The 11,529-nt window shown below is 33.8% G+C and overlaps 1 non-coding gene across 1 annotated transcript; it reads right to left on the reverse strand.

Annotated features, from left to right (window-relative positions):
- Nucleotides 1–10,117: 10,117 nt before the first annotated feature.
- On the reverse strand, nucleotides 10,118–10,224 carry LOC125171386 (U6 spliceosomal RNA). The gene has a single exon (XR_007154303.1). It is a non-coding gene; the product is annotated as a U6 spliceosomal RNA (small nuclear RNA).
- Nucleotides 10,225–11,529: the final 1,305 nt, after the last annotated feature.

The raw sequence follows: 11,529 nt of genomic DNA on the forward strand, positions 1-11,529 counted from the left end.
ACCTATTGATGGACCCTTGAGTTGCTTCTATATTTTGCCCATTATAAATAATGCTGCAGTAAACATAGAGGTACACATATCTTTTCAGATTATAGTTGTCATTTCCTTTGGGTAAATACCCAGTAATGGAATTACTGGATCATATGGTAATTCTACTTTAAATTTTTTGAGGACCCTCCATACTCTTTTCCACAGCAGCTGCATCAATTTGCATCCAACAGCGCACAAGTGTTCTTTTTTCTCCACATTCGTGCCAACACTTGTTACTTGTGTTTTTGATTTCAGCCATTCTGACAGATGGGAGGTGATATCTCATTGTAGTTTTGATTTATATTGATTGATACACATTGATTGTTTTGGCCCCTGGATTAGGGATGTCCTCTCCAGCCCTGATATAGCTTTCAGGACAATTTCTATCCAATGTCCTCGTCTATAACCACTGAAGTCCTCCATGTAAATGATCTTCACAACCACTCCATTGTAATAACCTACACTTCGGTCTTTTGGAATTTCTCTATTACTGATATCTTATACTTTCATTATCACTGTGATTACCATCTTATAACTTATTTAATTTAGTTTTTACTAAAAAAGTGTACCATTCAATTTCTTTTTTTTTTTAATTTTTTTTTTCAACGTTTATTTATTTTTGGGACAGAGAGAGGCAGAGCATGAACGGGGGAGGGGCAGAGAGAGAGGGAGACACAGAATCGGAAACAGGCTCCAGGCTCCGAGCCATCAGCCCAGAGCCTGACGTGGGGCTCGAACTCACGGATCGCGAGATCGTGACCTGGCTGAAGTCGGACGCTTAACCGACTGCGCCACCCAGGCGCCCCCATTCAATTTCTTCAAACCTTCTGTAAAACACAAAACAGAGAAATTAGACAAAGTGCCTAGACAACTACACTTTACCCTACATTATCAGTCTCATTCTGCAATTGGTCTCTCCTTGTTAATCTAGATCTCAGAGTACATTACATATTCATTTTCTCCTCATTGATATGATATCTTGAATTTACATATACAATATCTCTTGCAAACTTTAACCCTGGATAAATCATTCTCTTTTCCTCTCCAAACCCAAGGCTTCTAAGTGCTACCTGGAAAACAAAACAAAACAAAACAAAACAAAACAAAACAACAACAACATATGATTGTGGAGACTGAATATCTTAAATATGGGGATCTCATTTGGATCTTGTCGAGCTCTTTTCTTGTATTTCTAAATATCAATTCAGATGAATCTCTTTTTCTGTCCATAACTCATTTCATAATCTCATTCATTGCAGTAGGGATTATCTATTTCACTAAGAAAATTGAGACTATTGAGCAATTTTTTTTTTCAATTGACTGCTCTGGTACCTACAAATAGGACCAACTTAACTATGAGGCACAGTGTCCGGAACCCAGACTTAGAAGTGTCTAAGGGTCTCTGGGGTGGGGGCTCAGTTGATTAAGCATCCAACCTGATTTCGACTCAGGTCATAATCTCAAAGTTCTTGAGACAGAGCCCCACAATGGGCTCTGCACTGACATTGTAATCCTGTTTGGGATTCTCTCTCTTCTTGTTTTTCTGTCCCTTCCCCACTTGTATGCATTCTCTCTCTCTCTCTCTCTCTCTCTCAAAAATAAATACAATTCAAAAAAGAATTTTTAAATAAAAAATAAGTTGCTAAAATATTTTAATTTATTTAAAAATTGGAAGAAAAAATAAAATTTTAGGTTGAATAACAGGTTTTAAGTTTAATGTTAGTATTTTCACCATTATACCAAATACAATTTTTAGCATCTTTTATGAAGCCCATGAAGGCAAAATTTCCAGGGCTTATCAAAGTCACAACGCAACCTTGCCTACAACTTCACTCCCATTTGTATCTTATCATGGAGGCAGCCCTTTGTCTCGGTATAACTGCTGATAAGCCTCTTGACCATGCCTTAACCTTCTACCTGTGTTTTAGATCTGTCTTGCTCTGCTACTCTGAGAATCTTGTAGCAGTGATCCTTTCCAGAATCCTGAGAGTTCAGCTCTTCTTCTCTATTAGCATTTAGCCCTCAGCATATACAGTTGAGTTATTCACAGTGATTATGTTCTATGAAACCACTACAAACCATGTGAACACTAAATCGTTGCTCTTACTGAAATATAATAAGGTTTTTGTGAGCTTTTTGACCATAATATTATGCCATCTGATCAATACATAATCTTGTTTTATTTGTTTTATGTTTAAAGACATCTAACTTAATATATATTGTTGATTCATTAATGTTGAAATGATGGCCACCAACACTATAACTCAGGATTGTTCAAAGCTTATCTAATATGCTCTTTTTTTTCCCTGTAAGGCATACACAATCTTCTTGTACTTAGGAACACTAGTCAGCACTTTTAACACTTCACTCAGGGACCATTTTAAAGAGCAAAAGCACAAACAAAAAGCACGAATACAGTGGAACTAAATAGATCACAAAAAGGACACTTGCTTAGAGTATGAAACTGAAACAAAAAGGCTGAGCATTGCTTTGTTGGAACCCAGTTGGGAACATAAGCATGGGGAGAATCAAATTTTCCCCTGCTCTGCACATATACACAAATTATCTTAACTGCACAGTAAGTATTGGCTTTGGGATTACAAAAAAATTGCTGGTAGATGAATTCATGAATATGAGATGTGTAAATAATGAGAATTGACTGTGTAGATGTTATGAACTGAACTGTTTTCCTCCAAAACTTGTATATTGAAGCTCTAACCCCCAGTACCTTAGGATGTGACTACATTCAGTGATGGGACTTTTAAACAGATAATTAAGCTAAAATGAGCCCATTAAGGTGGGCCTTAATCCAAGATGACTGGTGTCCTTGTAAGAAAAGGAGATTAGAACGTATAGAAACAGGCACTAGGGATGCATGCACACATAGAAAAGGCCGTGTAGGAACATAGAAGGCTACTGTCTGCAAGCCAAAGAGAGAAGCCTGGGGAGAAACCATACTTGTTATCACCCTGATCTCAGATTCCTACCTCCAGAACCGTGAGAAAACAAATACTTGTTTTTTAAGCCACCCAGTCTGTGATATTTTGTTATGGCAAATTAATACACTAGTCTATTAATACACCCTTCTATTTTGTCTTTCACATTTCCAAAGCCAAAAAACAATCTTATGTGTTTATTTTATTTGACTTCTTGACAGTGTTTGATACACTGGACCACCTATTTTCTAAAACTTTTCTTCTTTGCTGGTTGCCACTTTCATTTAGTTTTCTTATACTTTATTCCTTTCTATTTTTCTTTATGAGAGTGTCTTCATTCACAGGGATCATAAACATTTCTGTGACCTGGAGAATTAAGTTAATCTCTCTTCTCTTTTAATTATGTGCATTAAAACTTTTTATACCACGGTTCATAAGTTCTCTAAAATCTGTCTCTGTCTAATTTGATATTTACCATATTCCCTCCCCCTTGTTAACTATGACTGAGTCACACAGGCAAGTATGTCCTTCAGACTGGCCTTTCTCCTTTGGAATGGCCTTTTGGAATGTGCTCTCCTGGAAGGAGACTCCTTGTGGAGGACTCACCCCAGGATGGTGCATGGCTGAGTTTTCCAAGGGGCTGTTAGCACCCCTCCCTTTAACCAGATTTCCTCTATCACATACTAGATTTTACTTCTTTTAATACATTGAAAATTATTCAATTTTGTTCTATTTATCTATTTACTTACTTATAGGGTGTTTACCTGTCTTTCTTCTCTAGAATATTAGGTCTGTAAAGGAAGAAGAGGTGTGAAAGAATGGAGCTCTGATTTTTAAACTGTGAAGATTTATCTCATATATGCTTCCTTTTAAAATCAATCAGTCCAAAGATCCAATATTTTACATTGTTATTATAAGTGTGTACTACCAAATAATGTCACAAAATCTATTTTTAAAGTATTAAATAAAAATAAATAAAATCTACATAGACATTTCATACATTTATTTATTCATTTAACAGAGGCTTATTGAATCTTACTTGCTTTCCTGTTACTGTTGAAGGTACGAGGGATACACTGTATTACTTCCTTATTTCTGTGAGATGTGATGATTCCATAACCAAACTTTAGTCAGGCTCCTCTGGCCTTCTTTTCAATTAGGCCTAGACCCTGGGCTTCTATGTTTATCCTTTCATAGTCCAGTTATAGCAAAGATTCTGCTAAGTCAGTTTAAAGAATATTCTTATGTCTTTGACATCTAATCATTGACATTTCATCAAATTCTTGACCCTCCACCATCCCCAGGTGATAGGCAACTACACTGGCATAACTTTAGTAAGAATTCTGTGAGGTCAGTTTAACAAGAATTCACCCTACCTTTGATTTTTCTTTTTAGTCATTTTGTATTCACCACCCTTCTCCCAATTCCCCTCCCAGCCAATGTGCTCCTTGACCATAAATCTCTACATGTTCTTACTGTATTTCGTGTTGAGTTCCATCTCTTTCCCCTATTGTGATAGTCTTGACACCTATCTCAATAGTCTTGAATAAAGTCTGCCTTACTGTTTTAACAAGTATTAGAATACTTTCTTTAACAGATTACAAAGTTCTACTTCAAAAATAGATTTATAGTTACGTCTTCTAAAAGATAACGTATTTTTAGTGTTTCAATGAATTAATAATGTGTGCTTTTTAACCAAGCACATAGAGTTACATTGAAATTTGGCTTTAAATATCTACATCAGAAATATTAAGACTGAAAGAAACCAACACACTATACTTGGATCAAAGGTGCAGAAATTTTATTGTTTCCTTTTCATGTCTTTGTGTATCTGTGTTCTCACAATTCTAGAATCACTAGCACAAAAAAATTAATATCATATGTATTTTTTGGGGCCAGGTATCCTACAAAATACCAAATTAAAAACAAATTTTTGATTGAGAGTGGCCTAGTTAATAATTATACATAGACACTAATTCTATATTCAGTAAGTAAGTGGTACTTCTGATTTAACACACAACATAGGGGTGCGTGGGTGGCTCAGTTGGTTAAGCATCAGACTTTGGCTCAGGTCATTATCTCACAGTTCTTGAATTCGCATCCCACATCAGGCTTTGTGCTGACAGCTCAGAGCCCGGAGCCTGCTTCAGATTCTGTGTCCCTTTCTCTTTGTGCCTCCCTTTCTCTCTCTATCTCTTTCTCTCTCTCAAAAATAAACATTAAAAAAAAATTAAAGCACAACATAAAAGAGGAGCCATTGGACCATTTCTTTGAAAGACTATTTAACTATAAAGATTGTGCCACCAGCTAGACCCCAAGACCTGACCTTTATTGTTCACCTGCTTGTACCCACCAATTTTTGTCTCACATTTCTCCTTAAGCTTTTCTTTCTAGCTTATCTCTTAACTCAGGGGCATAGCATCCCCTGATGGAAACCAAAACTATACCTCAGGCAATAACAAGTACCTGGACAAAGAGCTATTGTGGCCCATACCACCAAGACCAGTTTAAGCTTAACCTCTAACTCATGCCTATGCAGATCGACCATGGAGTCACTCAAAGAGAGACCAACTGTATCTTTACCTCATTTTAATACTACAATCTTTGCACAAGAAGGAATATGAGCCACATATACATATACATATACATATACATGTATGTATAGGTATGTTTCCTTAAGGCATATGCATGACCTTATTCCCACCTCTACATACAATGACAAACTCATTTACCCTTCCTTGAGGAGTCACAGCTTTGGAAGTTATTACCTATGATATCCTTATTTGTTGCAAATAATGTTTCTTTCCCTCAGGTGACAACTCTAGTGTAGTTTCTATCCATGACTTGCCAAGGAGTGAACTCATGCTAGTTTGCTTAAAATTGTTCTCTGCTTTCTAAATAATTATGGGTAAAAGACTTTTAGAATCAATATAACTAGGGCCCTGATAGTTGTTTTTTTGTAATCCAACTAACATTAAGATTGTAATATGTTAATATTTATTCATACTTTGTTTTATTGTTTCTAAAATAAGTGATATTTTCCACATAATACTTTTGAAACATTTATTAAGAATATTGACCAATGGCAGGTGGAATAATAAATAAAAATTGCTTTGGTATACTCTTTCATATTCTGATGGGGTAATAATTAGCCAGAAAGTAGCTATTTTTCCTAAAAACCAGGAATAGTCTCTTTATGTACTCATAATATTAAAGGTTTTCATGGATCTCAAAATACCTGCTCCTTGGTACACATGCACAAATTATGTATATAAAGTTACATTTGAAAGCAACAATTTGGAAAAGTTTATGATTTCTACTACTTTTATCCCTTCATCTTAAAATTTTGCATATATATGAAACAGTACTTTCCCTTTCATGTGGAACACTTACATTGATGTCATGGTATTTGTAATTTGAATAACAGCTCTGAAAACCTTGGAACACATTAGAAGTGCTGATGGTGTTTCAATCACTAAGATTATATTTAAAACTTGAATTCTGGTGAATAAGTATTGAAGAAGATCTTAGTAAACTGTGTGTGTGGAAAAAAGACAGTATCTTCAGCAAATGGTGTTGGGAAAACTAGACCGCTTTTTTACACCGTACCCCAAAATAAATTCAAAATGTATGTCCCCCCAAATAATGAAATTTTGCCATTTGCAATGATGTGGTTGGAGCTAGAGTGTATTATGCTAGGCAAAATATGTCAGTCAGAGGAAGACAAATACTATATGATTTCACTCATATGTGGAATTTAAGAAACAAAACAGATGAACATTGGAGAAGGGGAAATAAAGAAAGACAGAGAGGGAAGCAAGCCAAAAGAGACACTTAACTATAGAGAACTGAGGGTTGATGGAAGGGAAGTGGGTAGGGGATGGGATAAATGGGTGATGGGCACTAAGGTGGACACTTATGAAGAGCACAGGGTGTTATATGGAAGTGATGCATCACTAAATTCTACACCTGAAATCAATTTTACTATATATGTTTAATGACTAGAATTTACATAAAAACTTGAAAACATAAAAACATAAAAACACCTACAGATGTTTGGAAATATGAGCTCTGTTATAATTCTCCTTAAAGACGAAAGGTTTGTAAAACATAGGGTAGTCTAAATCATGACAGTGTGTAAGTGACAAGGGCATTTAATTATTGTAAACAAATAATTTTGGATACATATAAGTGTGATGAGTAGATGAGTATCCACCAACAAAGGCCACACCATTATAGTTCTCCTTTCACTCATTCTAGGCTTTGCTAAAGCTTGTATTTATCCGTGTAAAGGAAAGGAATATGCTAAAAACAAAACAAAAAAAACCACATTTTCAAACTAAAAAATCAATGGCATTTCTCTCAATACCCAAAGGCCTTCAACTCAGAAAACTTATACAGCTAACTTTCAAACTTAGGGAAAAATTAAAATAATACAGCTAGTTTTCTATCCCCTTTCCCAGATATTGTGTGTGTGTGTGTGTGTGTGTGTGTGTGTAACAGAGAGAGAGAGAGAGAATCTGTGGTGAGAATTATGGTTTTTATCATTTTGTATTAATCTCCTCTTGCATTTCAATTTCTTTTTTAACTCTTAATTGTGACTTTGTTTGCTGTTTACTTTAATCCATATTTAACCCATGGAAAAGCTCTAGAGAAAACTTCCTGTAATTCATGTTCTAGAAATTAACTAATTTAATAAGATATTTGTCTTAAGGACTGTTTTTCAAGGTTGAAGAAACAGTCTTTCTTTTGCTCACTTACACAATTTGCAATGCTTTGGGTTTAATTAAGTGACACAACAAATTGACCAGGGTGATCAGGAAGTGTTTTGAACCAGATTATTGGAATGGAAATTCTACTTTGTTCTCTCAGTAAGTTAGAAACCAGAATCTTTCACCATTAGATCTGACAACAAGAATTTACTCTTTATCCCCTGATACAGCTTGTAAGGAGCAACAGGCCACAGTGTATGTGACCAGAGGTTATAACACTCTCATTCATTATGCTATAGTCATGAATCTGCCCCATTAAAAACAAGCTCCATCCATCCATTTAGCTGTCATTCCGACCATGAATGTAATGCTATTATGGTGAGGGCCAAGTCCACTGCTCATGCCAGATGTTGTTAGGAATTCAATCCATCCTATATTTGAACACTGGCTCCTTCAAACAACAAGATTTTGAGTGAATTACATATTGAGTGGTGAGTTTTCTTGGCATTTAATTATCCAACTCAAAGAAACATACTTCCCTAATTGTTCCTGAGGTTATTGCCTAACACATAAATAAAAAATTTTGTGAAGAAGTGGAATGGTATTGGCAGCTGTAAAAACATTTCAAGTTATTGTAATGTCTCTTTTAGTGTTATTTTTTCTTATTCTTAATTCCTATATGTCAGTAAAAATTGACCATCGTTTAGGTGTGATATTATTAGATAAAATTATAGGGAAATTAATCATCATATAAGATATATCTAACTTTTGTGTATTATATTATAATCCTCGTGCATATATTTATATTAAAACATGATTGCCAAGATAGTATCAAATATTGTTTTTTCTTTTATTTTCTTTATTTAAGTAATCATAGCTAGAACTCGATTCTACTTACTCTTGGTCCATTATATCACATATGTGGAATCAATTATTCTGTCTCAAAGTTATATCTTATAAGTGAAGAAAGGATTGTATGGTTATTCTTATTGCTTTTGTTTAGATCATTCTCACATTCAAAAAGAAGTTGAATGGTTAAAAGAAAACCATAACCTTTTCTACCTGGCCTTTTGAAAAAGTCTAGCTTCCTTAGGAAAGAACATTAGTTTCTTCTGTCTATTCCTACATTGTATCTTCAGCCTATTGACACCTCTACAACCTACCTCCCAATGTGATCTCTTCTCTCCCTGAACCCCACATGTCTTGGCTGGTACTGTTTCATCTACTCTGGATGCTCTCCTTCCATATCTGTTGCCACTGATATCCTAATATCTCCCATCTCACTTCTTCCCTAAGTTTTTTCTTTCTTTCTTCTAAAAAGATATAATTAACATATAACACTGTATTAATTATAGATGCACAATGCAATGACTTGATATATGTATATGTTGTGAAAGAATTACCACAATGTTCACTTAGCATCCATAACCACATATGGTTATTTTCTCTTTTAAGAACTTTTAAGAGCTCTTTAAGAAATTTTAAGAACTCTTCTTTTAGCACCTATAGTCACCATGCAGTACATTACCTCCCTATGATTTATTTTACAAGTGGAAGTTTATCTCTTAATTCCTTCACTCATTTCACTTATCCCCTCCCCCTTACTCTGGCAACCACCAACCTGTTCTCTGTACCTATAAATTCATAGTTTTAGTTTCTACATATAAGTTAGATCATGCAGTATTTGTCTTTCTGTGCCAGACTTATTTCACATAGCATTATGCCCTCAAGTACACCCATGTTGCAAATGATAGGATTTCCTTTATTTTCATGGCCAAATGATATTTTATTATATATATTATATTAATTATATATAAAATATATACACATCATATATGAGTTATACATATTATATATACATATACATGTATACCTATATATGTATATATGTATTATGTATATCTATATTATATATATTAACTATATATTATATAAAATTATATTAATTGATGTGTTATATATGTATTTATTATATATCACATTTTCTTTATCCATTCATTCATTGATAGATACTTAAGTTGTTTCCGTGTCTTGGCTATTATAAATAATGCTACAGTAAACATGGGGGTGGCAATATCTTTTCAAGATAGTGATTTTGTTTCCCTCATATAAATTCAAAAGTAAAATTGTTGGATTACATGGTAGTGCTATTTTTAAATTTTTGAGAAACCTCTGTACTATTTTCCATATTATCTGCATAAATTTACATTCTTACCAACAGTGGACAAGGATTTCCTTTTCTCCATATCCTTGCCAACATTTGTTATTTCTTATTTTTTAATATCAGCCATTCCAACAGGTGGAAAGTTACATCTCATTGTGATTTTGATTTGCACTTCCCTAATGATTAGTTATGTTGAGCACCTTTGCATGTACCTGATGGTCATTTATATGTCTTCTTCGGAAAAATGCCTATTCAGTTCTTTCAACCCATTTTTTAAAAATATTAAATGCTTGATGTATTTGCATGTCATCTTTGCACAAGGGTCATGTTAATCCTCTTTGTATCATTTCAATTTTAGTATATGTGCTACTGAAGTGAGCACTCTTCTTCCTGTTTTTTAATTACATTGTTTTTGCTTTTTTGTCTATTGAGTAGTATGAGTTGTTTACATATTTTTGATATTAACCACTTATCAGATACAGGATTTGCAAATATTTTCTCCAATTCTACAGGTTGCTTTGCATTTTGTTCATGGCTTTTAAGCATTTATTTAAAAGAAAATGTAACTCTTTATAGCAAGGACACATAATCAAATTATTATAAAGGCCATTAATTTTTAGGAGTTTTTCAGTTACCCATATAACAATTAACAAATACTTCAGCTCATTTCAAATGACGCTATTTAATATAATATGACTTTATGTAAAGTAGTTCAAAATGGGTTGGCAAAATTGACTTCTGCCAATCTGTAATTCCATCAAAATTACATTTTTATTATGAAAAGAATTGTGTAATTTGACAATAGGATTTAAAGTTCTTAAAAATTAAGATTCATTTTACATTGTGATTTTCAATAATTTCAGTCACATTTCTATTTTTTTGGCCTTTCTAACCTCTGAGACCATCTTTGTTTGATTAACTTCCTACTCGACTTCATAGTGCTGATATTAGGGTTATCAGGAAAAAATAGGGGGAAAAAACCCTATGACTATTTAATACAATCTATGAGTGCATTTGTGTATTTTCTTAAGTACCATACTCTAATACTTAGAATTTTCATGATCCTTAGAGAAGAACTGGATATATTCCTGATTCAATGCAAACAATAGGAAAGAATGAGAGTGTGTTCCCAAATTTATAATATTCAGCAACATCATGCATTCAAATTAGAATCTAAAGAGGATTTTACAGAACATATGTTGGCTCCCACATTAACTTAGATGACCTTATCATTTATGTGATGGTAAAATATCTTATAATCCAATCAGATTTAAAATGTTATTAATGAAACCCTTTATTAACTTAATCTGGGTGAAACACAATACTTTTTTAGAATCTAGGATACTTTTGTTTTTTGCTTCCAAGTGAAAAGTTATTCAACATCACTTGTTATTAAAAACTTACAATTAAAACAACACTGATAAAACATTACATACCTATTAAAATTGCAACGAACCAAAACTAAAAACAAAAACCTGGCAATGCCATTCTGGAGAGGATGTGAAGTTATAGGAGCTCTCATTCATTGCTGACAGGAATGTGCAATGATACAACCACCATGGAAGACAGTTTGACACTTTCTTACAATGTTAAACATAGTATTGCCACACATTTTAACAATCATATTTCTAAGTAATTACAAACTGGCTTGAAAACTTATGTCTACACAATAGCATACACCCAAATG

This window comes from Prionailurus viverrinus, chromosome B4 (genome assembly GCF_022837055.1).
Source record: "Prionailurus viverrinus isolate Anna chromosome B4, UM_Priviv_1.0, whole genome shotgun sequence".
In the NCBI taxonomy this organism is placed as follows: domain Eukaryota; kingdom Metazoa; phylum Chordata; class Mammalia; order Carnivora; family Felidae; genus Prionailurus; species Prionailurus viverrinus.